Source organism: Hemiscyllium ocellatum, chromosome 44 (genome assembly GCF_020745735.1).
Source record: "Hemiscyllium ocellatum isolate sHemOce1 chromosome 44, sHemOce1.pat.X.cur, whole genome shotgun sequence".
NCBI lineage: Eukaryota > Metazoa > Chordata > Chondrichthyes > Orectolobiformes > Hemiscylliidae > Hemiscyllium > Hemiscyllium ocellatum.
In genome coordinates, this window is record NC_083444.1 from 16,659,189 (window position 1) to 16,682,621 (window position 23,433).

Consider the following 23,433-nt stretch of genomic DNA (forward strand, 5'->3'; position numbering starts at 1 on the left):
ATCACGACGGCAACTGTGGATCTGCTGATCCAGCAGCTCGTGCACTCGGTCTTGCTCAAGTGCAACCACGCTGTCACGGCCTGCTGCCCTGTAAGGCCGGTGGCCCGCGCCTCCGAAATCCACTTTGCCGAAGTTTTCGGAAGCAGCTCGGGCCGGCCAGATCTGCCAACCTGTCCACGAAACCTAGTTTCTCAGCGGAGCGGGGCTGCTGTTGGCCATGAGCAACTCTGAGCCGGGCTACTGCTCGCTAATCTCTCTCACTGGCAAACTTTCAAGCTGCTGGACAATCGCCTTTCCGGCATTTCACTTTGGCTTCCGCTTTCGCACCTCACAGTTTACCTTCCTGCTCAGTACAGCTGTCGGACAAGTCGCGCATCTGCACTACAGCTGCCTATTCGAACAGCGCCGCTGCTGTTTGTCTCCCTGATCGGCGGCCATGGCTGTGACGGCGCTGCGCTGAGCAATGCTTTTAAGCAAAGTGAGATCTCAGACGGATCGTGTTCAAGAGCACGTGTCCCTGGCTCTCCGGAGTCTGTATTGTATGCACTGTTTTTTATGTCGCTGGACTGTCTTGTGTGTGCAAATGTCGTTGTTACCGTTTTGTAGTGATTGAAACTGGGATTTGAGGTTCCTGATTTCCCTGAAAACTGGTTGAATGGTAAGGCTTGGGGCCTGGCTTTGCTGCTCCTCTCCCTCGTAAAATTGCTGTTTCTCTATGTCCAGCTGTTACTGTGAATTGTTTGGGAAAGTGTGAATCGTTGAATCAAATTCAAGAAAAGAGCACCTCTCCAGCATGCGCCTCGTTCCAATTGCTGTCACCTTTTCACCAGCTGTCTGGGAACGCAGAGAGGAGCTCCAAAAACAACACCGCTTGACGGCAGCTTGTCTCTCAATGCTGTGTCCTTCGAAGAAAACACATCCGTGGTTCAGGAGAGAGCAAAAGCAGGCACCAGTGACGAGCTTAAGACTCCACCTCGGCATCGGGATCATTCTGCGCTCGCCGTTCTGGCAGAAATGTGACGAGATCTGACTCAAAGGTGCGAAAAGGGCGGCTCTTACAATTGGCCCGTAGGCAGATTTCACTCGCACGTCCCAATTTAAACAAGGGACGGGACGAAACGAGTCGAGGTTCCGCCGAGATTCGAACTCGGGTCGCTGGATTCAAAGTCCAGAGTGCTAACCGTTACACCACGGAACCAGCAGGGCGGCCTGCTTTAGGCCAGGCCTGAGCTGTCCTGCATTCACACTTGCAGCAACGCTCTCAGAATCTGGTCTCTTGCTGCTGCGCCCGTGGCAGGGAATACTTGGGTGGTACAGGGTAGAGCAAAAGTAGCTCGCGCGCTTGACGCCGGGGAGTGTCGCAAACCAGCCCACATCCATCATGGGTGCAAGAATTTGCGAAACCGGCAGTTTTGTCAAAGACGATCGCTCACGCTGCCAGCGAAAAGGCTCCACCGAGATTTGAACTCGGATCGCTGGATTCAGAGTCCAGAGTGCTCACCATTACACCATGGAACCCCTAGATGGCAGCGCCGCCGAATCACTGCTCAAGGATGTTTGCCTCCTTCGTCAAGCGTGGAAACAGCAACGACAAGGATCACGACGGCAACTGTGGATCTGCTGATCCAGCAGCTCGTGCACTCGGTCTTGCTCAAGTGCAACCACGCTGTCACGGCCTGCTGCCCTGTAAGGCCGGTGGCCCGCGCCTCCGAAATCCACTTTGCCGAAGTTTTCGGAAGCAGCTCGGGCCGTGCCAGATCTGCCAACCTGTCCACGAAACCTAGTTTCTCAGCGGGAGCGGGGCTGCTGTTGGCCATGAGCAACTCTGAGCCGGGCTACTGCTCGCTAATCTCTCTCACTGGCAAACTTTCAAGCTGCTGGACAATCGCCTTTCCGGCATTTCACTTTGGCTTCCGCTTTCGCACCTCACAGTTTACCTTCCTGCTCAGTACAGCTGTCGGACAAGTCGCGCATCTGCACTACAGCTGCCTATTCGAACAGCGCCGCTGCTGTTTGTCTCCCTGATCGGCGGCCATGGCTGTGACGGCGCTGCGCTGAGCAATGCTTTTAAGCAAAGTGAGATCTCAGACGGATCGTGTTCAAGAGCACGTGTCCCTGGCTCTCCGGGAGTCTGTATTGTATGCACTGTTTTTTATGTCGCTGGACTGTCTTGTGTGTGCAAATGTCGTTGTTACCGTTTTGTAGTGATTGAAACTGGGATTTGAGGTTCCTGATTTCCCTGAAAACTGGTTGAATGGTAAGGCTTGGGGCCTGGCTTTGCTGCTCCTCTCCCTCGTAAAATTGCTGTTTCTCTATGTCCAGCTGTTACTGTGAATTGTTTGGGAAAGTGTGAATCGTTGAATCAAATTCAAGAAAAGAGCACCTCTCCAGCATGCGCCTCGTTCCAATTGCTGTCACCTTTTCACCAGCTGTCTGGGGAACGCAGAGAGGAGCTCCAAAAACAACACCGCTTGACGGCAGCTTGTCTCTCAATGCTGTGTCCTTCGAAGAAAACACATCCGTGGTTCAGGAGAGAGCAAAAGCAGGCACCAGTGACGAGCTTAAGACTCCACCTCGGCATCGGGATCATTCTGCGCTCGCCGTTCTGGCAGAAATGTGACGAGATCTGACTCAAAGGTGCGAAAAGGGCGGCTCTTACAATTGGCCCGTAGGCAGATTTCACTCGCACGTCCCAATTTAAACAAGGGACGGGACGAAACGAGTCGAGGTTCCGCCGAGATTCGAACTCGGGTCGCTGGATTCAAAGTCCAGAGTGCTAACCGTTACACCACGGAACCAGCAGGGCGGCCTGCTTTAGGCCAGGCCTGAGCTGTCCTGCATTCACACTTGCAGCAACGCTCTCAGAATCTGGTCTCTTGCTGCTGCGCCCGTGGCAGGGAATACTTGGGTGGTACAGGGTAGAGCAAAAGTAGCTCGCGCGCTTGACGCCGGGGAGTGTCGCAAACCAGCCCACATCCATCATGGGTGCAAGAATTTGCGAAACCGGCAGTTTTGTCAAAGACGATCGCTCACGCTGCCAGCGAAAAGGCTCCACCGAGATTTGAACTCGGATCGCTGGATTCAGAGTCCAGAGTGCTCACCATTACACCATGGAACCCCTAGATGGCAGCGCCGCCGAATCACTGCTCAAGGATGTTTGCCTCCTTCGTCAAGCGTGGAAACAGCAACGACAAGGATCACGACGGCAACTGTGGATCTGCTGATCCAGCAGCTCGTGCACTCGGTCTTGCTCAAGTGCAACCACGCTGTCACGGCCTGCTGCCCTGTAAGGCCGGTGGCCCGCGCCTCCGAAATCCACTTTGCCGAAGTTTTCGGAAGCAGCTCGGGCCGTGCCAGATCTGCCAACCTGTCCACGAAACCTAGTTTCTCAGCGGGAGCGGGGCTGCTGTTGGCCATGAGCAACTCTGAGCCGGGCTACTGCTCGCTAATCTCTCTCACTGGCAAACTTTCAAGCTGCTGGACAATCGCCTTTCCGGCATTTCACTTTGGCTTCCGCTTTCGCACCTCACAGTTTACCTTCCTGCTCAGTACAGCTGTCGGACAAGTCGCGCATCTGCACTACAGCTGCCTATTCGAACAGCGCCGCTGCTGTTTGTCTCCCTGATCGGCGGCCATGGCTGTGACGGCGCTGCGCTGAGCAATGCTTTTAAGCAAAGTGAGATCTCAGACGGATCGTGTTCAAGAGCACGTGTCCCTGGCTCTCCGGGAGTCTGTATTGTATGCACTGTTTTTTTATGTCGCTGGACTGTCTTGTGTGTGCAAATGTCGTTGTTACCGTTTTGTAGTGATTGAAACTGGGATTTGAGGTTCCTGATTTCCCTGAAAACTGGTTGAATGGTAAGGCTTGGGGCCTGGCTTTGCTGCTCCTCTCCCTCGTAAAATTGCTGTTTCTCTATGTCCAGCTGTTACTGTGAATTGTTTGGGAAAGTGTGAATCGTTGAATCAAATTCAAGAAAAGAGCACCTCTCCAGCATGCGCCTCGTTCCAATTGCTGTCACCTTTTCACCAGCTGTCTGGGGAACGCAGAGAGGAGCTCCAAAAACAACACCGCTTGACGGCAGCTTGTCTCTCAATGCTGTGTCCTTCGAAGAAAACACATCCGTGGTTCAGGAGAGAGCAAAAGCAGGCACCAGTGACGAGCTTAAGACTCCACCTCGGCATCGGGATCATTCTGCGCTCGCCGTTCTGGCAGAAATGTGACGAGATCTGACTCAAAGGTGCGAAAAGGGCGGCTCTTACAATTGGCCCGTAGGCAGATTTCACTCGCACGTCCCAATTTAAACAAGGGACGGGACGAAACGAGTCGAGGTTCCGCCGAGATTCGAACTCGGGTCGCTGGATTCAAAGTCCAGAGTGCTAACCGTTACACCACGGAACCAGCAGGGCGGCCTGCTTTAGGCCAGGCCTGAGCTGTCCTGCATTCACACTTGCAGCAACGCTCTCAGAATCTGGTCTCTTGCTGCTGCGCCCGTGGCAGGGAATACTTGGGTGGTACAGGGTAGAGCAAAAGTAGCTCGCGCGCTTGACGCCGGGGAGTGTCGCAAACCAGCCCACATCCATCATGGGTGCAAGAATTTGCGAAACCGGCAGTTTTGTCAAAGACGATCGCTCACGCTGCCAGCGAAAAGGCTCCACCGAGATTTGAACTCGGATCGCTGGATTCAGAGTCCAGAGTGCTCACCATTACACCATGGAACCCCTAGATGGCAGCGCCGCCGAATCACTGCTCAAGGATGTTTGCCTCCTTCGTCAAGCGTGGAAACAGCAACGACAAGGATCACGACGGCAACTGTGGATCTGCTGATCCAGCAGCTCGTGCACTCGGTCTTGCTCAAGTGCAACCACGCTGTCACGGCCTGCTGCCCTGTAAGGCCGGTGGCCCGCGCCTCCGAAATCCACTTTGCCGAAGTTTTCGGAAGCAGCTCGGGCCGTGCCAGATCTGCCAACCTGTCCACGAAACCTAGTTTCTCAGCGGGAGCGGGGCTGCTGTTGGCCATGAGCAACTCTGAGCCGGGCTACTGCTCGCTAATCTCTCTCACTGGCAAACTTTCAAGCTGCTGGACAATCGCCTTTCCGGCATTTCACTTTGGCTTCCGCTTTCGCACCTCACAGTTTACCTTCCTGCTCAGTACAGCTGTCGGACAAGTCGCGCATCTGCACTACAGCTGCCTATTCGAACAGCGCCGCTGCTGTTTGTCTCCCTGATCGGCGGCCATGGCTGTGACGGCGCTGCGCTGAGCAATGCTTTTAAGCAAAGTGAGATCTCAGACGGATCGTGTTCAAGAGCACGTGTCCCTGGCTCTCCGGGAGTCTGTATTGTATGCACTGTTTTTTATGTCGCTGGACTGTCTTGTGTGTGCAAATGTCGTTGTTACCGTTTTGTAGTGATTGAAACTGGGATTTGAGGTTCCTGATTTCCCTGAAAACTGGTTGAATGGTAAGGCTTGGGGCCTGGCTTTGCTGCTCCTCTCCCTCGTAAAATTGCTGTTTCTCTATGTCCAGCTGTTACTGTGAATTGTTTGGGAAAGTGTGAATCGTTGAATCAAATTCAAGAAAAGAGCACCTCTCCAGCATGCGCCTCGTTCCAATTGCTGTCACCTTTTCACCAGCTGTCTGGGGAACGCAGAGAGGAGCTCCAAAAACAACACCGCTTGACGGCAGCTTGTCTCTCAATGCTGTGTCCTTCGAAGAAAACACATCCGTGGTTCAGGAGAGAGCAAAAGCAGGCACCAGTGACGAGCTTAAGACTCCACCTCGGCATCGGGATCATTCTGCGCTCGCCGTTCTGGCAGAAATGTGACGAGATCTGACTCAAAGGTGCGAAAAGGGCGGCTCTTACAATTGGCCCGTAGGCAGATTTCACTCGCACGTCCCAATTTAAACAAGGGACGGGACGAAACGAGTCGAGGTTCCGCCGAGATTCGAACTCGGGTCGCTGGATTCAAAGTCCAGAGTGCTAACCGTTACACCACGGAACCAGCAGGGCGGCCTGCTTTAGGCCAGGCCTGAGCTGTCCTGCATTCACACTTGCAGCAACGCTCTCAGAATCTGGTCTCTTGCTGCTGCGCCCGTGGCAGGGAATACTTGGGTGGTACAGGGTAGAGCAAAAGTAGCTCGCGCGCTTGACGCCGGGGAGTGTCGCAAACCAGCCCACATCCATCATGGGTGCAAGAATTTGCGAAACCGGCAGTTTTGTCAAAGACGATCGCTCACGCTGCCAGCGAAAAGGCTCCACCGAGATTTGAACTCGGATCGCTGGATTCAGAGTCCAGAGTGCTCACCATTACACCATGGAACCCCTAGATGGCAGCGCCGCCGAATCACTGCTCAAGGATGTTTGCCTCCTTCGTCAAGCGTGGAAACAGCAACGACAAGGATCACGACGGCAACTGTGGATCTGCTGATCCAGCAGCTCGTGCACTCGGTCTTGCTCAAGTGCAACCACGCTGTCACGGCCTGCTGCCCTGTAAGGCCGGTGGCCCGCGCCTCCGAAATCCACTTTGCCGAAGTTTTCGGAAGCAGCTCGGGCCGTGCCAGATCTGCCAACCTGTCCACGAAACCTAGTTTCTCAGCGGGAGCGGGGCTGCTGTTGGCCATGAGCAACTCTGAGCCGGGCTACTGCTCGCTAATCTCTCTCACTGGCAAACTTTCAAGCTGCTGGACAATCGCCTTTCCGGCATTTCACTTTGGCTTCCGCTTTCGCACCTCACAGTTTACCTTCCTGCTCAGTACAGCTGTCGGACAAGTCGCGCATCTGCACTACAGCTGCCTATTCGAACAGCGCCGCTGCTGTTTGTCTCCCTGATCGGCGGCCATGGCTGTGACGGCGCTGCGCTGAGCAATGCTTTTAAGCAAAGTGAGATCTCAGACGGATCGTGTTCAAGAGCACGTGTCCCTGGCTCTCCGGGAGTCTGTATTGTATGCACTGTTTTTTATGTCGCTGGACTGTCTTGTGTGTGCAAATGTCGTTGTTACCGTTTTGTAGTGATTGAAACTGGGATTTGAGGTTCCTGATTTCCCTGAAAACTGGTTGAATGGTAAGGCTTGGGGCCTGGCTTTGCTGCTCCTCTCCCTCGTAAAATTGCTGTTTCTCTATGTCCAGCTGTTACTGTGAATTGTTTGGGAAAGTGTGAATCGTTGAATCAAATTCAAGAAAAGAGCACCTCTCCAGCATGCGCCTCGTTCCAATTGCTGTCACCTTTTCACCAGCTGTCTGGGGAACGCAGAGAGGAGCTCCAAAAACAACACCGCTTGACGGCAGCTTGTCTCTCAATGCTGTGTCCTTCGAAGAAAACACATCCGTGGTTCAGGAGAGAGCAAAAGCAGGCACCAGTGACGAGCTTAAGACTCCACCTCGGCATCGGGATCATTCTGCGCTCGCCGTTCTGGCAGAAATGTGACGAGATCTGACTCAAAGGTGCGAAAAGGGCGGCTCTTACAATTGGCCCGTAGGCAGATTTCACTCGCACGTCCCAATTTAAACAAGGGACGGGACGAAACGAGTCGAGGTTCCGCCGAGATTCGAACTCGGGTCGCTGGATTCAAAGTCCAGAGTGCTAACCGTTACACCACGGAACCAGCAGGGCGGCCTGCTTTAGGCCAGGCCTGAGCTGTCCTGCATTCACACTTGCAGCAACGCTCTCAGAATCTGGTCTCTTGCTGCTGCGCCCGTGGCAGGGAATACTTGGGTGGTACAGGGTAGAGCAAAAGTAGCTCGCGCGCTTGACGCCGGGGAGTGTCGCAAACCAGCCCACATCCATCATGGGTGCAAGAATTTGCGAAACCGGCAGTTTTGTCAAAGACGATCGCTCACGCTGCCAGCGAAAAGGCTCCACCGAGATTTGAACTCGGATCGCTGGATTCAGAGTCCAGAGTGCTCACCATTACACCATGGAACCCCTAGATGGCAGCGCCGCCGAATCACTGCTCAAGGATGTTTGCCTCCTTCGTCAAGCGTGGAAACAGCAACGACAAGGATCACGACGGCAACTGTGGATCTGCTGATCCAGCAGCTCGTGCACTCGGTCTTGCTCAAGTGCAACCACGCTGTCACGGCCTGCTGCCCTGTAAGGCCGGTGGCCCGCGCCTCCGAAATCCACTTTGCCGAAGTTTTCGGAAGCAGCTCGGGCCGTGCCAGATCTGCCAACCTGTCCACGAAACCTAGTTTCTCAGCGGGAGCGGGGCTGCTGTTGGCCATGAGCAACTCTGAGCCGGGCTACTGCTCGCTAATCTCTCTCACTGGCAAACTTTCAAGCTGCTGGACAATCGCCTTTCCGGCATTTCACTTTGGCTTCCGCTTTCGCACCTCACAGTTTACCTTCCTGCTCAGTACAGCTGTCGGACAAGTCGCGCATCTGCACTACAGCTGCCTATTCGAACAGCGCCGCTGCTGTTTGTCTCCCTGATCGGCGGCCATGGCTGTGACGGCGCTGCGCTGAGCAATGCTTTTAAGCAAAGTGAGATCTCAGACGGATCGTGTTCAAGAGCACGTGTCCCTGGCTCTCCGGGAGTCTGTATTGTATGCACTGTTTTTTATGTCGCTGGACTGTCTTGTGTGTGCAAATGTCGTTGTTACCGTTTTGTAGTGATTGAAACTGGGATTTGAGGTTCCTGATTTCCCTGAAAACTGGTTGAATGGTAAGGCTTGGGGCCTGGCTTTGCTGCTCCTCTCCCTCGTAAAATTGCTGTTTCTCTATGTCCAGCTGTTACTGTGAATTGTTTGGGAAAGTGTGAATCGTTGAATCAAATTCAAGAAAAGAGCACCTCTCCAGCATGCGCCTCGTTCCAATTGCTGTCACCTTTTCACCAGCTGTCTGGGGAACGCAGAGAGGAGCTCCAAAAACAACACCGCTTGACGGCAGCTTGTCTCTCAATGCTGTGTCCTTCGAAGAAAACACATCCGTGGTTCAGGAGAGAGCAAAAGCAGGCACCAGTGACGAGCTTAAGACTCCACCTCGGCATCGGGATCATTCTGCGCTCGCCGTTCTGGCAGAAATGTGACGAGATCTGACTCAAAGGTGCGAAAAGGGCGGCTCTTACAATTGGCCCGTAGGCAGATTTCACTCGCACGTCCCAATTTAAACAAGGGACGGGACGAAACGAGTCGAGGTTCCGCCGAGATTCGAACTCGGGTCGCTGGATTCAAAGTCCAGAGTGCTAACCGTTACACCACGGAACCAGCAGGGCGGCCTGCTTTAGGCCAGGCCTGAGCTGTCCTGCATTCACACTTGCAGCAACGCTCTCAGAATCTGGTCTCTTGCTGCTGCGCCCGTGGCAGGGAATACTTGGGTGGTACAGGGTAGAGCAAAAGTAGCTCGCGCGCTTGACGCCGGGGAGTGTCGCAAACCAGCCCACATCCATCATGGGTGCAAGAATTTGCGAAACCGGCAGTTTTGTCAAAGACGATCGCTCACGCTGCCAGCGAAAAGGCTCCACCGAGATTTGAACTCGGATCGCTGGATTCAGAGTCCAGAGTGCTCACCATTACACCATGGAACCCCTAGATGGCAGCGCCGCCGAATCACTGCTCAAGGATGTTTGCCTCCTTCGTCAAGCGTGGAAACAGCAACGACAAGGATCACGACGGCAACTGTGGATCTGCTGATCCAGCAGCTCGTGCACTCGGTCTTGCTCAAGTGCAACCACGCTGTCACGGCCTGCTGCCCTGTAAGGCCGGTGGCCCGCGCCTCCGAAATCCACTTTGCCGAAGTTTTCGGAAGCAGCTCGGGCCGTGCCAGATCTGCCAACCTGTCCACGAAACCTAGTTTCTCAGCGGGAGCGGGGCTGCTGTTGGCCATGAGCAACTCTGAGCCGGGCTACTGCTCGCTAATCTCTCTCACTGGCAAACTTTCAAGCTGCTGGACAATCGCCTTTCCGGCATTTCACTTTGGCTTCCGCTTTCGCACCTCACAGTTTACCTTCCTGCTCAGTACAGCTGTCGGACAAGTCGCGCATCTGCACTACAGCTGCCTATTCGAACAGCGCCGCTGCTGTTTGTCTCCCTGATCGGCGGCCATGGCTGTGACGGCGCTGCGCTGAGCAATGCTTTTAAGCAAAGTGAGATCTCAGACGGATCGTGTTCAAGAGCACGTGTCCCTGGCTCTCCGGGAGTCTGTATTGTATGCACTGTTTTTTATGTCGCTGGACTGTCTTGTGTGTGCAAATGTCGTTGTTACCGTTTTGTAGTGATTGAAACTGGGATTTGAGGTTCCTGATTTCCCTGAAAACTGGTTGAATGGTAAGGCTTGGGGCCTGGCTTTGCTGCTCCTCTCCCTCGTAAAATTGCTGTTTCTCTATGTCCAGCTGTTACTGTGAATTGTTTGGGAAAGTGTGAATCGTTGAATCAAATTCAAGAAAAGAGCACCTCTCCAGCATGCGCCTCGTTCCAATTGCTGTCACCTTTTCACCAGCTGTCTGGGGAACGCAGAGAGGAGCTCCAAAAACAACACCGCTTGACGGCAGCTTGTCTCTCAATGCTGTGTCCTTCGAAGAAAACACATCCGTGGTTCAGGAGAGAGCAAAAGCAGGCACCAGTGACGAGCTTAAGACTCCACCTCGGCATCGGGATCATTCTGCGCTCGCCGTTCTGGCAGAAATGTGACGAGATCTGACTCAAAGGTGCGAAAAGGGCGGCTCTTACAATTGGCCCGTAGGCAGATTTCACTCGCACGTCCCAATTTAAACAAGGGACGGGACGAAACGAGTCGAGGTTCCGCCGAGATTCGAACTCGGGTCGCTGGATTCAAAGTCCAGAGTGCTAACCGTTACACCACGGAACCAGCAGGGCGGCCTGCTTTAGGCCAGGCCTGAGCTGTCCTGCATTCACACTTGCAGCAACGCTCTCAGAATCTGGTCTCTTGCTGCTGCGCCCGTGGCAGGGAATACTTGGGTGGTACAGGGTAGAGCAAAAGTAGCTCGCGCGCTTGACGCCGGGGAGTGTCGCAAACCAGCCCACATCCATCATGGGTGCAAGAATTTGCGAAACCGGCAGTTTTGTCAAAGACGATCGCTCACGCTGCCAGCGAAAAGGCTCCACCGAGATTTGAACTCGGATCGCTGGATTCAGAGTCCAGAGTGCTCACCATTACACCATGGAACCCCTAGATGGCAGCGCCGCCGAATCACTGCTCAAGGATGTTTGCCTCCTTCGTCAAGCGTGGAAACAGCAACGACAAGGATCACGACGGCAACTGTGGATCTGCTGATCCAGCAGCTCGTGCACTCGGTCTTGCTCAAGTGCAACCACGCTGTCACGGCCTGCTGCCCTGTAAGGCCGGTGGCCCGCGCCTCCGAAATCCACTTTGCCGAAGTTTTCGGAAGCAGCTCGGGCCGTGCCAGATCTGCCAACCTGTCCACGAAACCTAGTTTCTCAGCGGGAGCGGGGCTGCTGTTGGCCATGAGCAACTCTGAGCCGGGCTACTGCTCGCTAATCTCTCTCACTGGCAAACTTTCAAGCTGCTGGACAATCGCCTTTCCGGCATTTCACTTTGGCTTCCGCTTTCGCACCTCACAGTTTACCTTCCTGCTCAGTACAGCTGTCGGACAAGTCGCGCATCTGCACTACAGCTGCCTATTCGAACAGCGCCGCTGCTGTTTGTCTCCCTGATCGGCGGCCATGGCTGTGACGGCGCTGCGCTGAGCAATGCTTTTAAGCAAAGTGAGATCTCAGACGGATCGTGTTCAAGAGCACGTGTCCCTGGCTCTCCGGGAGTCTGTATTGTATGCACTGTTTTTTATGTCGCTGGACTGTCTTGTGTGTGCAAATGTCGTTGTTACCGTTTTGTAGTGATTGAAACTGGGATTTGAGGTTCCTGATTTCCCTGAAAACTGGTTGAATGGTAAGGCTTGGGGCCTGGCTTTGCTGCTCCTCTCCCTCGTAAAATTGCTGTTTCTCTATGTCCAGCTGTTACTGTGAATTGTTTGGGAAAGTGTGAATCGTTGAATCAAATTCAAGAAAAGAGCACCTCTCCAGCATGCGCCTCGTTCCAATTGCTGTCACCTTTTCACCAGCTGTCTGGGGAACGCAGAGAGGAGCTCCAAAAACAACACCGCTTGACGGCAGCTTGTCTCTCAATGCTGTGTCCTTCGAAGAAAACACATCCGTGGTTCAGGAGAGAGCAAAAGCAGGCACCAGTGACGAGCTTAAGACTCCACCTCGGCATCGGGATCATTCTGCGCTCGCCGTTCTGGCAGAAATGTGACGAGATCTGACTCAAAGGTGCGAAAAGGGCGGCTCTTACAATTGGCCCGTAGGCAGATTTCACTCGCACGTCCCAATTTAAACAAGGGACGGGACGAAACGAGTCGAGGTTCCGCCGAGATTCGAACTCGGGTCGCTGGATTCAAAGTCCAGAGTGCTAACCGTTACACCACGGAACCAGCAGGGCGGCCTGCTTTAGGCCAGGCCTGAGCTGTCCTGCATTCACACTTGCAGCAACGCTCTCAGAATCTGGTCTCTTGCTGCTGCGCCCGTGGCAGGGAATACTTGGGTGGTACAGGGTAGAGCAAAAGTAGCTCGCGCGCTTGACGCCGGGGAGTGTCGCAAACCAGCCCACATCCATCATGGGTGCAAGAATTTGCGAAACCGGCAGTTTTGTCAAAGACGATCGCTCACGCTGCCAGCGAAAAGGCTCCACCGAGATTTGAACTCGGATCGCTGGATTCAGAGTCCAGAGTGCTCACCATTACACCATGGAACCCCTAGATGGCAGCGCCGCCGAATCACTGCTCAAGGATGTTTGCCTCCTTCGTCAAGCGTGGAAACAGCAACGACAAGGATCACGACGGCAACTGTGGATCTGCTGATCCAGCAGCTCGTGCACTCGGTCTTGCTCAAGTGCAACCACGCTGTCACGGCCTGCTGCCCTGTAAGGCCGGTGGCCCGCGCCTCCGAAATCCACTTTGCCGAAGTTTTCGGAAGCAGCTCGGGCCGTGCCAGATCTGCCAACCTGTCCACGAAACCTAGTTTCTCAGCGGGAGCGGGGCTGCTGTTGGCCATGAGCAACTCTGAGCCGGCTACTGCTCGCTAATCTCTCTCACTGGCAAACTTTCAAGCTGCTGGACAATCGCCTTTCCGGCATTTCACTTTGGCTTCCGCTTTCGCACCTCACAGTTTACCTTCCTGCTCAGTACAGCTGTCGGACAAGTCGCGCATCTGCACTACAGCTGCCTATTCGAACAGCGCCGCTGCTGTTTGTCTCCCTGATCGGCGGCCATGGCTGTGACGGCGCTGCGCTGAGCAATGCTTTTAAGCAAAGTGAGATCTCAGACGGATCGTGTTCAAGAGCACGTGTCCCTGGCTCTCCGGGAGTCTGTATTGTATGCACTGTTTTTTATGTCGCTGGACTGTCTTGTGTGTGCAAATGTCGTTGTTACCGTTTTGTAGTGATTGAAACTGGGATTTGAGGTTCCTGATTTCCCTGAAAACTGGTTGAATGGTAAGGCTTGGGGCCTGGCTTTGCTGCTCCTCTCCCTCGTAAAATTGCTGTTTCTCTATGTCCAGCTGTTACTGTGAATTGTTTGGGAAAGTGTGAATCGTTGAATCAAATTCAAGAAAAGAGCACCTCTCCAGCATGCGCCTCGTTCCAATTGCTGTCACCTTTTCACCAGCTGTCTGGGGAACGCAGAGAGGAGCTCCAAAAACAACACCGCTTGACGGCAGCTTGTCTCTCAATGCTGTGTCCTTCGAAGAAAACACATCCGTGGTTCAGGAGAGAGCAAAAGCAGGCACCAGTGACGAGCTTAAGACTCCACCTCGGCATCGGGATCATTCTGCGCTCGCCGTTCTGGCAGAAATGTGACGAGATCTGACTCAAAGGTGCGAAAAGGGCGGCTCTTACAATTGGCCCGTAGGCAGATTTCACTCGCACGTCCCAATTTAAACAAGGGACGGGACGAAACGAGTCGAGGTTCCGCCGAGATTCGAACTCGGGTCGCTGGATTCAAAGTCCAGAGTGCTAACCGTTACACCACGGAACCAGCAGGGCGGCCTGCTTTAGGCCAGGCCTGAGCTGTCCTGCATTCACACTTGCAGCAACGCTCTCAGAATCTGGTCTCTTGCTGCTGCGCCCGTGGCAGGGAATACTTGGGTGGTACAGGGTAGAGCAAAAGTAGCTCGCGCGCTTGACGCCGGGGAGTGTCGCAAACCAGCCCACATCCATCATGGGTGCAAGAATTTGCGAAACCGGCAGTTTTGTCAAAGACGATCGCTCACGCTGCCAGCGAAAAGGCTCCACCGAGATTTGAACTCGGATCGCTGGATTCAGAGTCCAGAGTGCTCACCATTACACCATGGAACCCCTAGATGGCAGCGCCGCCGAATCACTGCTCAAGGATGTTTGCCTCCTTCGTCAAGCGTGGAAACAGCAACGACAAGGATCACGACGGCAACTGTGGATCTGCTGATCCAGCAGCTCGTGCACTCGGTCTTGCTCAAGTGCAACCACGCTGTCACGGCCTGCTGCCCTGTAAGGCCGGTGGCCCGCGCCTCCGAAATCCACTTTGCCGAAGTTTTCGGAAGCAGCTCGGGCCGTGCCAGATCTGCCAACCTGTCCACGAAACCTAGTTTCTCAGCGGGAGCGGGGCTGCTGTTGGCCATGAGCAACTCTGAGCCGGGCTACTGCTCGCTAATCTCTCTCACTGGCAAACTTTCAAGCTGCTGGACAATCGCCTTTCCGGCATTTCACTTTGGCTTCCGCTTTCGCACCTCACAGTTTACCTTCCTGCTCAGTACAGCTGTCGGACAAGTCGCGCATCTGCACTACAGCTGCCTATTCGAACAGCGCCGCTGCTGTTTGTCTCCCTGATCGGCGGCCATGGCTGTGACGGCGCTGCGCTGAGCAATGCTTTTAAGCAAAGTGAGATCTCAGACGGATCGTGTTCAAGAGCACGTGTCCCTGGCTCTCCGGGAGTCTGTATTGTATGCACTGTTTTTATGTCGCTGGACTGTCTTGTGTGTGCAAATGTCGTTGTTACCGTTTTGTAGTGATTGAAACTGGGATTTGAGGTTCCTGATTTCCCTGAAAACTGGTTGAATGGTAAGGCTTGGGGCCTGGCTTTGCTGCTCCTCTCCCTCGTAAAATTGCTGTTTCTCTATGTCCAGCTGTTACTGTGAATTGTTTGGGAAAGTGTGAATCGTTGAATCAAATTCAAGAAAAGAGCACCTCTCCAGCATGCGCCTCGTTCCAATTGCTGTCACCTTTTCACCAGCTGTCTGGGGAACGCAGAGAGGAGCTCCAAAAACAACACCGCTTGACGGCAGCTTGTCTCTCAATGCTGTGTCCTTCGAAGAAAACACATCCGTGGTTCAGGAGAGAGCAAAAGCAGGCACCAGTGACGAGCTTAAGACTCCACCTCGGCATCGGGATCATTCTGCGCTCGCCGTTCTGGCAGAAATGTGACGAGATCTGACTCAAAGGTGCGAAAAGGGCGGCTCTTACAATTGGCCCGTAGGCAGATTTCACTCGCACGTCCCAATTTAAACAAGGGACGGGACGAAACGAGTCGAGGTTCCGCCGAGATTCGAACTCGGGTCGCTGGATTCAAAGTCCAGAGTGCTAACCGTTACACCACGGAACCAGCAGGGCGGCCTGCTTTAGGCCAGGCCTGAGCTGTCCTGCATTCACACTTGCAGCAACGCTCTCAGAATCTGGTCTCTTGCTGCTGCGCCCGTGGCAGGGAATACTTGGGTGGTACAGGGTAGAGCAAAAGTAGCTCGCGCGCTTGACGCCGGGGAGTGTCGCAAACCAGCCCACATCCATCATGGGTGCAAGAATTTGCGAAACCGGCAGTTTTGTCAAAGACGATCGCTCACGCTGCCAGCGAAAAGGCTCCACCGAGATTTGAACTCGGATCGCTGGATTCAGAGTCCAGAGTGCTCACCATTACACCATGGAACCCCTAGATGGCAGCGCCGCCGAATCACTGCTCAAGGATGTTTGCCTCCTTCGTCAAGCGTGGAAACAGCAACGACAAGGATCACGACGGCAACTGTGGATCTGCTGATCCAGCAGCTCGTGCACTCGGTCTTGCTCAAGTGCAACCACGCTGTCACGGCCTGCTGCCCTGTAAGGCCGGTGGCCCGCGCCTCCGAAATCCACTTTGCCGAAGTTTTCGGAAGCAGCTCGGGCCGTGCCAGATCTGCCAACCTGTCCACGAAACCTAGTTTCTCAGCGGGAGCGGGGCTGCTGTTGGCCATGAGCAACTCTGAGCCGGGCTACTGCTCGCTAATCTCTCTCACTGGCAAACTTTCAAGCTGCTGGACAATCGCCTTTCCGGCATTTCACTTTGGCTTCCGCTTTCGCACCTCACAGTTTACCTTCCTGCTCAGTACAGCTGTCGGACAAGTCGCGCATCTGCACTACAGCTGCCTATTCGAACAGCGCCGCTGCTGTTTGTCTCCCTGATCGGCGGCCATGGCTGTGACGGCGCTGCGCTGAGCAATGCTTTTAAGCAAAGTGAGATCTCAGACGGATCGTGTTCAAGAGCACGTGTCCCTGGCTCTCCGGGAGTCTGTATTGTATGCACTGTTTTTTATGTCGCTGGACTGTCTTGTGTGTGCAAATGTCGTTGTTACCGTTTTGTAGTGATTGAAACTGGGATTTGAGGTTCCTGATTTCCCTGAAAACTGGTTGAATGGTAAGGCTTGGGGCCTGGCTTTGCTGCTCCTCTCCCTCGTAAAATTGCTGTTTCTCTATGTCCAGCTGTTACTGTGAATTGTTTGGGAAAGTGTGAATCGTTGAATCAAATTCAAGAAAAGAGCACCTCTCCAGCATGCGCCTCGTTCCAATTGCTGTCACCTTTTCACCAGCTGTCTGGGAACGCAGAGAGGAGCTCCAAAAACAACACCGCTTGACGGCAGCTTGTCTCTCAATGCTGTGTCCTTCGAAGAAAACACATCCGTGGTTCAGGAGAGAGCAAAAGCAGGCACCAGTGACGAGCTTAAGACTCCACCTCGGCATCGGGATCATTCTGCGCTCGCCGTTCTGGCAGAAATGTGACGAGATCTGACTCAAAGGTGCGAAAAGGGCGGCTCTTACAATTGGCCCGTAGGCAGATTTCACTCGCACGTCCCAATTTAAACAAGGGACGGGACGAAACGAGTCGAGGTTCCGCCGAGATTCGAACTCGGGTCGCTGGATTCAAAGTCCAGAGTGCTAACCGTTACACCACGGAACCAGCAGGGCGGCCTGCTTTAGGCCAGGCCTGAGCTGTCCTGCATTCACACTTGCAGCAACGCTCTCAGAATCTGGTCTCTTGCTGCTGCGCCCGTGGCAGGGAATACTTGGGTGGTACAGGGTAGAGCAAAAGTAGCTCGCGCGCTTGACGCCGGGGAGTGTCGCAAACCAGCCCACATCCATCATGGGTGCAAGAATTTGCGAAACCGGCAGTTTTGTCAAAGACGATCGCTCACGCTGCCAGCGAAAAGGCTCCACCGAGATTTGAACTCGGATCGCTGGATTCAGAGTCCAGAGTGCTCACCATTACACCATGGAACCCCTAGATGGCAGCGCCGCCGAATCACTGCTCAAGGATGTTTGCCTCCTTCGTCAAGCGTGGAAACAGCAACGACAAGGATCACGACGGCAACTGTGGATCTGCTGATCCAGCAGCTCGTGCACTCGGTCTTGCTCAAGTGCAACCACGCTGTCACGGCCTGCTGCCCTGTAAGGCCGGTGGCCCGCGCCTCCGAAATCCACTTTGCCGAAGTTTTCGGAAGCAGCTCGGGCCGTGCCAGATCTGCCAACCTGTCCACGAAACCTAGTTTCTCAGCGGGAGCGGGGCTGCTGTTGGCCATGAGCAACTCTGAGCCGGGCTACTGCTCGCTAATCTCTCTCACTGGCAAACTTTCAAGCTGCTGGACAATCGCCTTTCCGGCATTTCACTTTGGCTTCCGCTTTCGCACCTCACAGTTTACCTTCCTGCTCAGTACAGCTGTCGGACAAGTCGCGCATCTGCACTACAGCTGCCTATTCGAACAGCGCCGCTGCTGTTTGTCTCCCTGATCGGCGGCCATGGCTGTGACGGCGCTGCGCTGAGCAATGCTTTTAAGCAAAGTGAGATCTCAGACGGATCGTGTTCAAGAGCACGTGTCCCTGGCTCTCCGGGAGTCTGTATTGTATGCACTGTTTTTTATGTCGCTGGACTGTCTTGTGTGTGCAAATGTCGTTGTTACCGTTTTGTAGTGATTGAAACTGGGATTTGAGGTTCCTGATTTCCCTGAAAACTGGTTGAATGGTAAGGCTTGGGGCCTGGCTTTGCTGCTCCTCTCCCTCGTAAAATTGCTGTTTCTCTATGTCCAGCTGTTACTGTGAATTGTTTGGGAAAGTGTGAATCGTTGAATCAAATTCAAGAAAAGAGCACCTCTCCAGCATGCGCCTCGTTCCAATTGCTGTCACCTTTTCACCAGCTGTCTGGGGAACGCAGAGAGGAGCTCCAAAAACAACACCGCTTGACGGCAGCTTGTCTCTCAATGCTGTGTCCTTCGAAGAAAACACATCCGTGGTTCAGGAGAGAGCAAAAGCAGGCACCAGTGACGAGCTTAAGACTCCACCTCGGCATCGGGATCATTCTGCGCTCGCCGTTCTGGCAGAAATGTGACGAGATCTGACTCAAAGGTGCGAAAAGGGCGGCTCTTACAATTGGCCCGTAGGCAGATTTCACTCGCACGTCCCAATTTAAACAAGGGACGGGACGAAACGAGTCGAGGTTCCGCCGAGATTCGAACTCGGGTCGCTGGATTCAAAGTCCAGAGTGCTAACCGTTACACCACGGAACCAGCAGGGCGGCCTGCTTTAGGCCAGGCCTGAGCTGTCCTGCATTCACACTTGCAGCAACGCTCTCAGAATCTGGTCTCTTGCTGCTGCGCCCGTGGCAGGGAATACTTGGGTGGTACAGGGTAGAGCAAAAGTAGCTCGCGCGCTTGACGCCGGGGAGTGTCGCAAACCAGCCCACATCCATCATGGGTGCAAGAATTTGCGAAACCGGCAGTTTTGTCAAAGACGATCGCTCACGCTGCCAGCGAAAAGGCTCCACCGAGATTTGAACTCGGATCGCTGGATTCAGAGTCCAGAGTGCTCACCATTACACCATGGAACCCCTAGATGGCAGCGCCGCCGAATCACTGCTCAAGGATGTTTGCCTCCTTCGTCAAGCGTGGAAACAGCAACGACAAGGATCACGACGGCAACTGTGGATCTGCTGATCCAGCAGCTCGTGCACTCGGTCTTGCTCAAGTGCAACCACGCTGTCACGGCCTGCTGCCCTGTAAGGCCGGTGGCCCGCGCCTCCGAAATCCACTTTGCCGAAGTTTTCGGAAGCAGCTCGGGCCGTGCCAGATCTGCCAACCTGTCCACGAAACCTAGTTTCTCAGCGGGAGCGGGGCTGCTGTTGGCCATGAGCAACTCTGAGCCGGGCTACTGCTCGCTAATCTCTCTCACTGGCAAACTTTCAAGCTGCTGGACAATCGCCTTTCCGGCATTTCACTTTGGCTTCCGCTTTCGCACCTCACAGTTTACCTTCCTGCTCAGTACAGCTGTCGGACAAGTCGCGCATCTGCACTACAGCTGCCTATTCGAACAGCGCCGCTGCTGTTTGTCTCCCTGATCGGCGGCCATGGCTGTGACGGCGCTGCGCTGAGCAATGCTTTTAAGCAAAGTGAGATCTCAGACGGATCGTGTTCAAGAGCACGTGTCCCTGGCTCTCCGGGAGTCTGTATTGTATGCACTGTTTTTTATGTCGCTGGACTGTCTTGTGTGTGCAAATGTCGTTGTTACCGTTTTGTAGTGATTGAAACTGGGATTTGAGGTTCCTGATTTCCCTGAAAACTGGTTGAATGGTAAGGCTTGGGGCCTGGCTTTGCTGCTCCTCTCCCTCGTAAAATTGCTGTTTCTCTATGTCCAGCTGTTACTGTGAATTGTTTGGGAAAGTGTGAATCGTTGAATCAAATTCAAGAAAAGAGCACCTCTCCAGCATGCGCCTCGTTCCAATTGCTGTCACCTTTTCACCAGCTGTCTGGGGAACGCAGAGAGGAGCTCCAAAAACAACACCGCTTGACGGCAGCTTGTCTCTCAATGCTGTGTCCTTCGAAGAAAACACATCCGTGGTTCAGGAGAGAGCAAAAGCAGGCACCAGTGACGAGCTTAAGACTCCACCTCGGCATCGGGATCATTCTGCGCTCGCCGTTCTGGCAGAAATGTGACGAGATCTGACTCAAAGGTGCGAAAAGGGCGGCTCTTACAATTGGCCCGTAGGCAGATTTCACTCGCACGTCCCAATTTAAACAAGGGACGGGACGAAACGAGTCGAGGTTCCGCCGAGATTCGAACTCGGGTCGCTGGATTCAAAGTCCAGAGTGCTAACCGTTACACCACGGAACCAGCAGGGCGGCCTGCTTTAGGCCAGGCCTGAGCTGTCCTGCATTCACACTTGCAGCAACGCTCTCAGAATCTGGTCTCTTGCTGCTGCGCCCGTGGCAGGGAATACTTGGGTGGTACAGGGTAGAGCAAAAGTAGCTCGCGCGCTTGACGCCGGGGAGTGTCGCAAACCAGCCCACATCCATCATGGGTGCAAGAATTTGCGAAACCGGCAGTTTTGTCAAAGACGATCGCTCACGCTGCCAGCGAAAAGGCTCCACCGAGATTTGAACTCGGATCGCTGGATTCAGAGTCCAGAGTGCTCACCATTACACCATGGAACCCCTAGATGGCAGCGCCGCCGAATCACTGCTCAAGGATGTTTGCCTCCTTCGTCAAGCGTGGAAACAGCAACGACAAGGATCACGACGGCAACTGTGGATCTGCTGATCCAGCAGCTCGTGCACTCGGTCTTGCTCAAGTGCAACCACGCTGTCACGGCCTGCTGCCCTGTAAGGCCGGTGGCCCGCGCCTCCGAAATCCACTTTGCCGAAGTTTTCGGAAGCAGCTCGGGCCGTGCCAGATCTGCCAACCTGTCCACGAAACCTAGTTTCTCAGCGGGAGCGGGGCTGCTGTTGGCCATGAGCAACTCTGAGCCGGGCTACTGCTCGCTAATCTCTCTCACTGGCAAACTTTCAAGCTGCTGGACAATCGCCTTTCCGGCATTTCACTTTGGCTTCCGCTTTCGCACCTCACAGTTTACCTTCCTGCTCAGTACAGCTGTCGGACAAGTCGCGCATCTGCACTACAGCTGCCTATTCGAACAGCGCCGCTGCTGTTTGTCTCCCTGATCGGCGGCCATGGCTGTGACGGCGCTGCGCTGAGCAATGCTTTTAAGCAAAGTGAGATCTCAGACGGATCGTGTTCAAGAGCACGTGTCCCTGGCTCTCCGGGAGTCTGTATTGTATGCACTGTTTTTTATGTCGCTGGACTGTCTTGTGTGTGCAAATGTCGTTGTTACCGTTTTGTAGTGATTGAAACTGGGATTTGAGGTTCCTGATTTCCCTGAAAACTGGTTGAATGGTAAGGCTTGGGGCCTGGCTTTGCTGCTCCTCTCCCTCGTAAAATTGCTGTTTCTCTATGTCCAGCTGTTACTGTGAATTGTTTGGGAAAGTGTGAATCGTTGAATCAAATTCAAGAAAAGAGCACCTCTCCAGCATGCGCCTCGTTCCAATTGCTGTCACCTTTTCACCAGCTGTCTGGGGAACGCAGAGAGGAGCTCCAAAAACAACACCGCTTGACGGCAGCTTGTCTCTCAATGCTGTGTCCTTCGAAGAAAACACATCCGTGGTTCAGGAGAGAGCAAAAGCAGGCACCAGTGACGAGCTTAAGACTCCACCTCGGCATCGGGATCATTCTGCGCTCGCCGTTCTGGCAGAAATGTGACGAGATCTGACTCAAAGGTGCGAAAAGGGCGGCTCTTACAATTGGCCCGTAGGCAGATTTCACTCGCACGTCCCAATTTAAACAAGGGACGGGACGAAACGAGTCGAGGTTCCGCCGAGATTCGAACTCGGGTCGCTGGATTCAAAGTCCAGAGTGCTAACCGTTACACCACGGAACCAGCAGGGCGGCCTGCTTTAGGCCAGGCCTGAGCTGTCCTGCATTCACACTTGCAGCAACGCTCTCAGAATCTGGTCTCTTGCTGCTGCGCCCGTGGCAGGGAATACTTGGGTGGTACAGGGTAGAGCAAAAGTAGCTCGCGCGCTTGACGCCGGGGAGTGTCGCAAACCAGCCCACATCCATCATGGGTGCAAGAATTTGCGAAACCGGCAGTTTTGTCAAAGACGATCGCTCACGCTGCCAGCGAAAAGGCTCCACCGAGATTTGAACTCGGATCGCTGGATTCAGAGTCCAGAGTGCTCACCATTACACCATGGAACCCCTAGATGGCAGCGCCGCCGAATCACTGCTCAAGGATGTTTGCCTCCTTCGTCAAGCGTGGAAACAGCAACGACAAGGATCACGACGGCAACTGTGGATCTGCTGATCCAGCAGCTCGTGCACTCGGTCTTGCTCAAGTGCAACCACGCTGTCACGGCCTGCTGCCCTGTAAGGCCGGTGGCCCGCGCCTCCGAAATCCACTTTGCCGAAGTTTTCGGAAGCAGCTCGGGCCGTGCCAGATCTGCCAACCTGTCCACGAAACCTAGTTTCTCAGCGGGAGCGGGGCTGCTGTTGGCCATGAGCAACTCTGAGCCGGGCTACTGCTCGCTAATCTCTCTCACTGGCAAACTTTCAAGCTGCTGGACAATCGCCTTTCCGGCATTTCACTTTGGCTTCCGCTTTCGCACCTCACAGTTTACCTTCCTGCTCAGTACAGCTGTCGGACAAGTCGCGCATCTGCACTACAGCTGCCTATTCGAACAGCGCCGCTGCTGTTTGTCTCCCTGATCGGCGGCCATGGCTGTGACGGCGCTGCGCTGAGCAATGCTTTTAAGCAAAGTGAGATCTCAGACGGATCGTGTTCAAGAGCACGTGTCCCTGGCTCTCCGGGAGTCTGTATTGTATGCACTGTTTTTTATGTCGCTGGACTGTCTTGTGTGTGCAAATGTCGTTGTTACCGTTTTGTAGTGATTGAAACTGGGATTTGAGGTTCCTGATTTCCCTGAAAACTGGTTGAATGGTAAGGCTTGGGGCCTGGCTTTGCTGCTCCTCTCCCTCGTAAAATTGCTGTTTCTCTATGTCCAGCTGTTACTGTGAATTGTTTGGGAAAGTGTGAATCGTTGAATCAAATTCAAGAAAAGAGCACCTCTCCAGCATGCGCCTCGTTCCAATTGCTGTCACCTTTTCACCAGCTGTCTGGGGAACGCAGAGAGGAGCTCCAAAAACAACACCGCTTGACGGCAGCTTGTCTCTCAATGCTGTGTCCTTCGAAGAAAACACATCCGTGGTTCAGGAGAGAGCAAAAGCAGGCACCAGTGACGAGCTTAAGACTCCACCTCGGCATCGGGATCATTCTGCGCTCGCCGTTCTGGCAGAAATGTGACGAGATCTGACTCAA

General features: G+C 54.1%; 28 non-coding genes across 28 annotated transcripts; all 28 read right to left on the reverse strand.

The window, feature by feature from the left end:
- Positions 1-1,126: 1,126 nt before the first annotated feature.
- On the reverse strand, positions 1,127-1,198 carry trnaq-uug (transfer RNA glutamine (anticodon UUG)). Its single transcript has one exon. It is a non-coding gene; the product is annotated as a tRNA-Gln (tRNA).
- Positions 1,199-1,446: 248 nt separating this feature from the next.
- On the reverse strand, positions 1,447-1,518 carry trnaq-cug (transfer RNA glutamine (anticodon CUG)). The gene has a single exon. It is a non-coding gene; the product is annotated as a tRNA-Gln (tRNA).
- Positions 1,519-2,726: 1,208 nt separating this feature from the next.
- trnaq-uug (transfer RNA glutamine (anticodon UUG)) lies at positions 2,727-2,798 on the reverse strand. The gene has a single exon. It is a non-coding gene; the product is annotated as a tRNA-Gln (tRNA).
- Positions 2,799-3,046: 248 nt separating this feature from the next.
- trnaq-cug (transfer RNA glutamine (anticodon CUG)) lies at positions 3,047-3,118 on the reverse strand. Its single transcript has one exon. It is a non-coding gene; the product is annotated as a tRNA-Gln (tRNA).
- A 1,209-nt stretch (positions 3,119-4,327) lies between these two features.
- On the reverse strand, positions 4,328-4,399 carry trnaq-uug (transfer RNA glutamine (anticodon UUG)). The gene has a single exon. It is a non-coding gene; the product is annotated as a tRNA-Gln (tRNA).
- A 248-nt stretch (positions 4,400-4,647) lies between these two features.
- On the reverse strand, positions 4,648-4,719 carry trnaq-cug (transfer RNA glutamine (anticodon CUG)). Its single transcript has one exon. It is a non-coding gene; the product is annotated as a tRNA-Gln (tRNA).
- Positions 4,720-5,927: 1,208 nt separating this feature from the next.
- On the reverse strand, positions 5,928-5,999 carry trnaq-uug (transfer RNA glutamine (anticodon UUG)). The gene has a single exon. It is a non-coding gene; the product is annotated as a tRNA-Gln (tRNA).
- A 248-nt stretch (positions 6,000-6,247) lies between these two features.
- trnaq-cug (transfer RNA glutamine (anticodon CUG)) lies at positions 6,248-6,319 on the reverse strand. The gene has a single exon. It is a non-coding gene; the product is annotated as a tRNA-Gln (tRNA).
- A 1,208-nt stretch (positions 6,320-7,527) lies between these two features.
- On the reverse strand, positions 7,528-7,599 carry trnaq-uug (transfer RNA glutamine (anticodon UUG)). Its single transcript has one exon. It is a non-coding gene; the product is annotated as a tRNA-Gln (tRNA).
- Positions 7,600-7,847: 248 nt separating this feature from the next.
- On the reverse strand, positions 7,848-7,919 carry trnaq-cug (transfer RNA glutamine (anticodon CUG)). The gene has a single exon. It is a non-coding gene; the product is annotated as a tRNA-Gln (tRNA).
- Positions 7,920-9,127: 1,208 nt separating this feature from the next.
- On the reverse strand, positions 9,128-9,199 carry trnaq-uug (transfer RNA glutamine (anticodon UUG)). The gene has a single exon. It is a non-coding gene; the product is annotated as a tRNA-Gln (tRNA).
- Positions 9,200-9,447: 248 nt separating this feature from the next.
- On the reverse strand, positions 9,448-9,519 carry trnaq-cug (transfer RNA glutamine (anticodon CUG)). Its single transcript has one exon. It is a non-coding gene; the product is annotated as a tRNA-Gln (tRNA).
- Positions 9,520-10,727: 1,208 nt separating this feature from the next.
- trnaq-uug (transfer RNA glutamine (anticodon UUG)) lies at positions 10,728-10,799 on the reverse strand. Its single transcript has one exon. It is a non-coding gene; the product is annotated as a tRNA-Gln (tRNA).
- A 248-nt stretch (positions 10,800-11,047) lies between these two features.
- trnaq-cug (transfer RNA glutamine (anticodon CUG)) lies at positions 11,048-11,119 on the reverse strand. Its single transcript has one exon. It is a non-coding gene; the product is annotated as a tRNA-Gln (tRNA).
- Positions 11,120-12,327: 1,208 nt separating this feature from the next.
- Positions 12,328-12,399, reverse strand: trnaq-uug (transfer RNA glutamine (anticodon UUG)). The gene has a single exon. It is a non-coding gene; the product is annotated as a tRNA-Gln (tRNA).
- Positions 12,400-12,647: 248 nt separating this feature from the next.
- trnaq-cug (transfer RNA glutamine (anticodon CUG)) lies at positions 12,648-12,719 on the reverse strand. The gene has a single exon. It is a non-coding gene; the product is annotated as a tRNA-Gln (tRNA).
- A 1,207-nt stretch (positions 12,720-13,926) lies between these two features.
- On the reverse strand, positions 13,927-13,998 carry trnaq-uug (transfer RNA glutamine (anticodon UUG)). The gene has a single exon. It is a non-coding gene; the product is annotated as a tRNA-Gln (tRNA).
- Positions 13,999-14,246: 248 nt separating this feature from the next.
- trnaq-cug (transfer RNA glutamine (anticodon CUG)) lies at positions 14,247-14,318 on the reverse strand. The gene has a single exon. It is a non-coding gene; the product is annotated as a tRNA-Gln (tRNA).
- Positions 14,319-15,525: 1,207 nt separating this feature from the next.
- Positions 15,526-15,597, reverse strand: trnaq-uug (transfer RNA glutamine (anticodon UUG)). The gene has a single exon. It is a non-coding gene; the product is annotated as a tRNA-Gln (tRNA).
- A 248-nt stretch (positions 15,598-15,845) lies between these two features.
- trnaq-cug (transfer RNA glutamine (anticodon CUG)) lies at positions 15,846-15,917 on the reverse strand. Its single transcript has one exon. It is a non-coding gene; the product is annotated as a tRNA-Gln (tRNA).
- A 1,207-nt stretch (positions 15,918-17,124) lies between these two features.
- trnaq-uug (transfer RNA glutamine (anticodon UUG)) lies at positions 17,125-17,196 on the reverse strand. The gene has a single exon. It is a non-coding gene; the product is annotated as a tRNA-Gln (tRNA).
- Positions 17,197-17,444: 248 nt separating this feature from the next.
- On the reverse strand, positions 17,445-17,516 carry trnaq-cug (transfer RNA glutamine (anticodon CUG)). Its single transcript has one exon. It is a non-coding gene; the product is annotated as a tRNA-Gln (tRNA).
- A 1,208-nt stretch (positions 17,517-18,724) lies between these two features.
- On the reverse strand, positions 18,725-18,796 carry trnaq-uug (transfer RNA glutamine (anticodon UUG)). Its single transcript has one exon. It is a non-coding gene; the product is annotated as a tRNA-Gln (tRNA).
- A 248-nt stretch (positions 18,797-19,044) lies between these two features.
- Positions 19,045-19,116, reverse strand: trnaq-cug (transfer RNA glutamine (anticodon CUG)). Its single transcript has one exon. It is a non-coding gene; the product is annotated as a tRNA-Gln (tRNA).
- Positions 19,117-20,324: 1,208 nt separating this feature from the next.
- Positions 20,325-20,396, reverse strand: trnaq-uug (transfer RNA glutamine (anticodon UUG)). The gene has a single exon. It is a non-coding gene; the product is annotated as a tRNA-Gln (tRNA).
- Positions 20,397-20,644: 248 nt separating this feature from the next.
- On the reverse strand, positions 20,645-20,716 carry trnaq-cug (transfer RNA glutamine (anticodon CUG)). Its single transcript has one exon. It is a non-coding gene; the product is annotated as a tRNA-Gln (tRNA).
- A 1,208-nt stretch (positions 20,717-21,924) lies between these two features.
- On the reverse strand, positions 21,925-21,996 carry trnaq-uug (transfer RNA glutamine (anticodon UUG)). Its single transcript has one exon. It is a non-coding gene; the product is annotated as a tRNA-Gln (tRNA).
- Positions 21,997-22,244: 248 nt separating this feature from the next.
- trnaq-cug (transfer RNA glutamine (anticodon CUG)) lies at positions 22,245-22,316 on the reverse strand. Its single transcript has one exon. It is a non-coding gene; the product is annotated as a tRNA-Gln (tRNA).
- Positions 22,317-23,433: the final 1,117 nt, after the last annotated feature.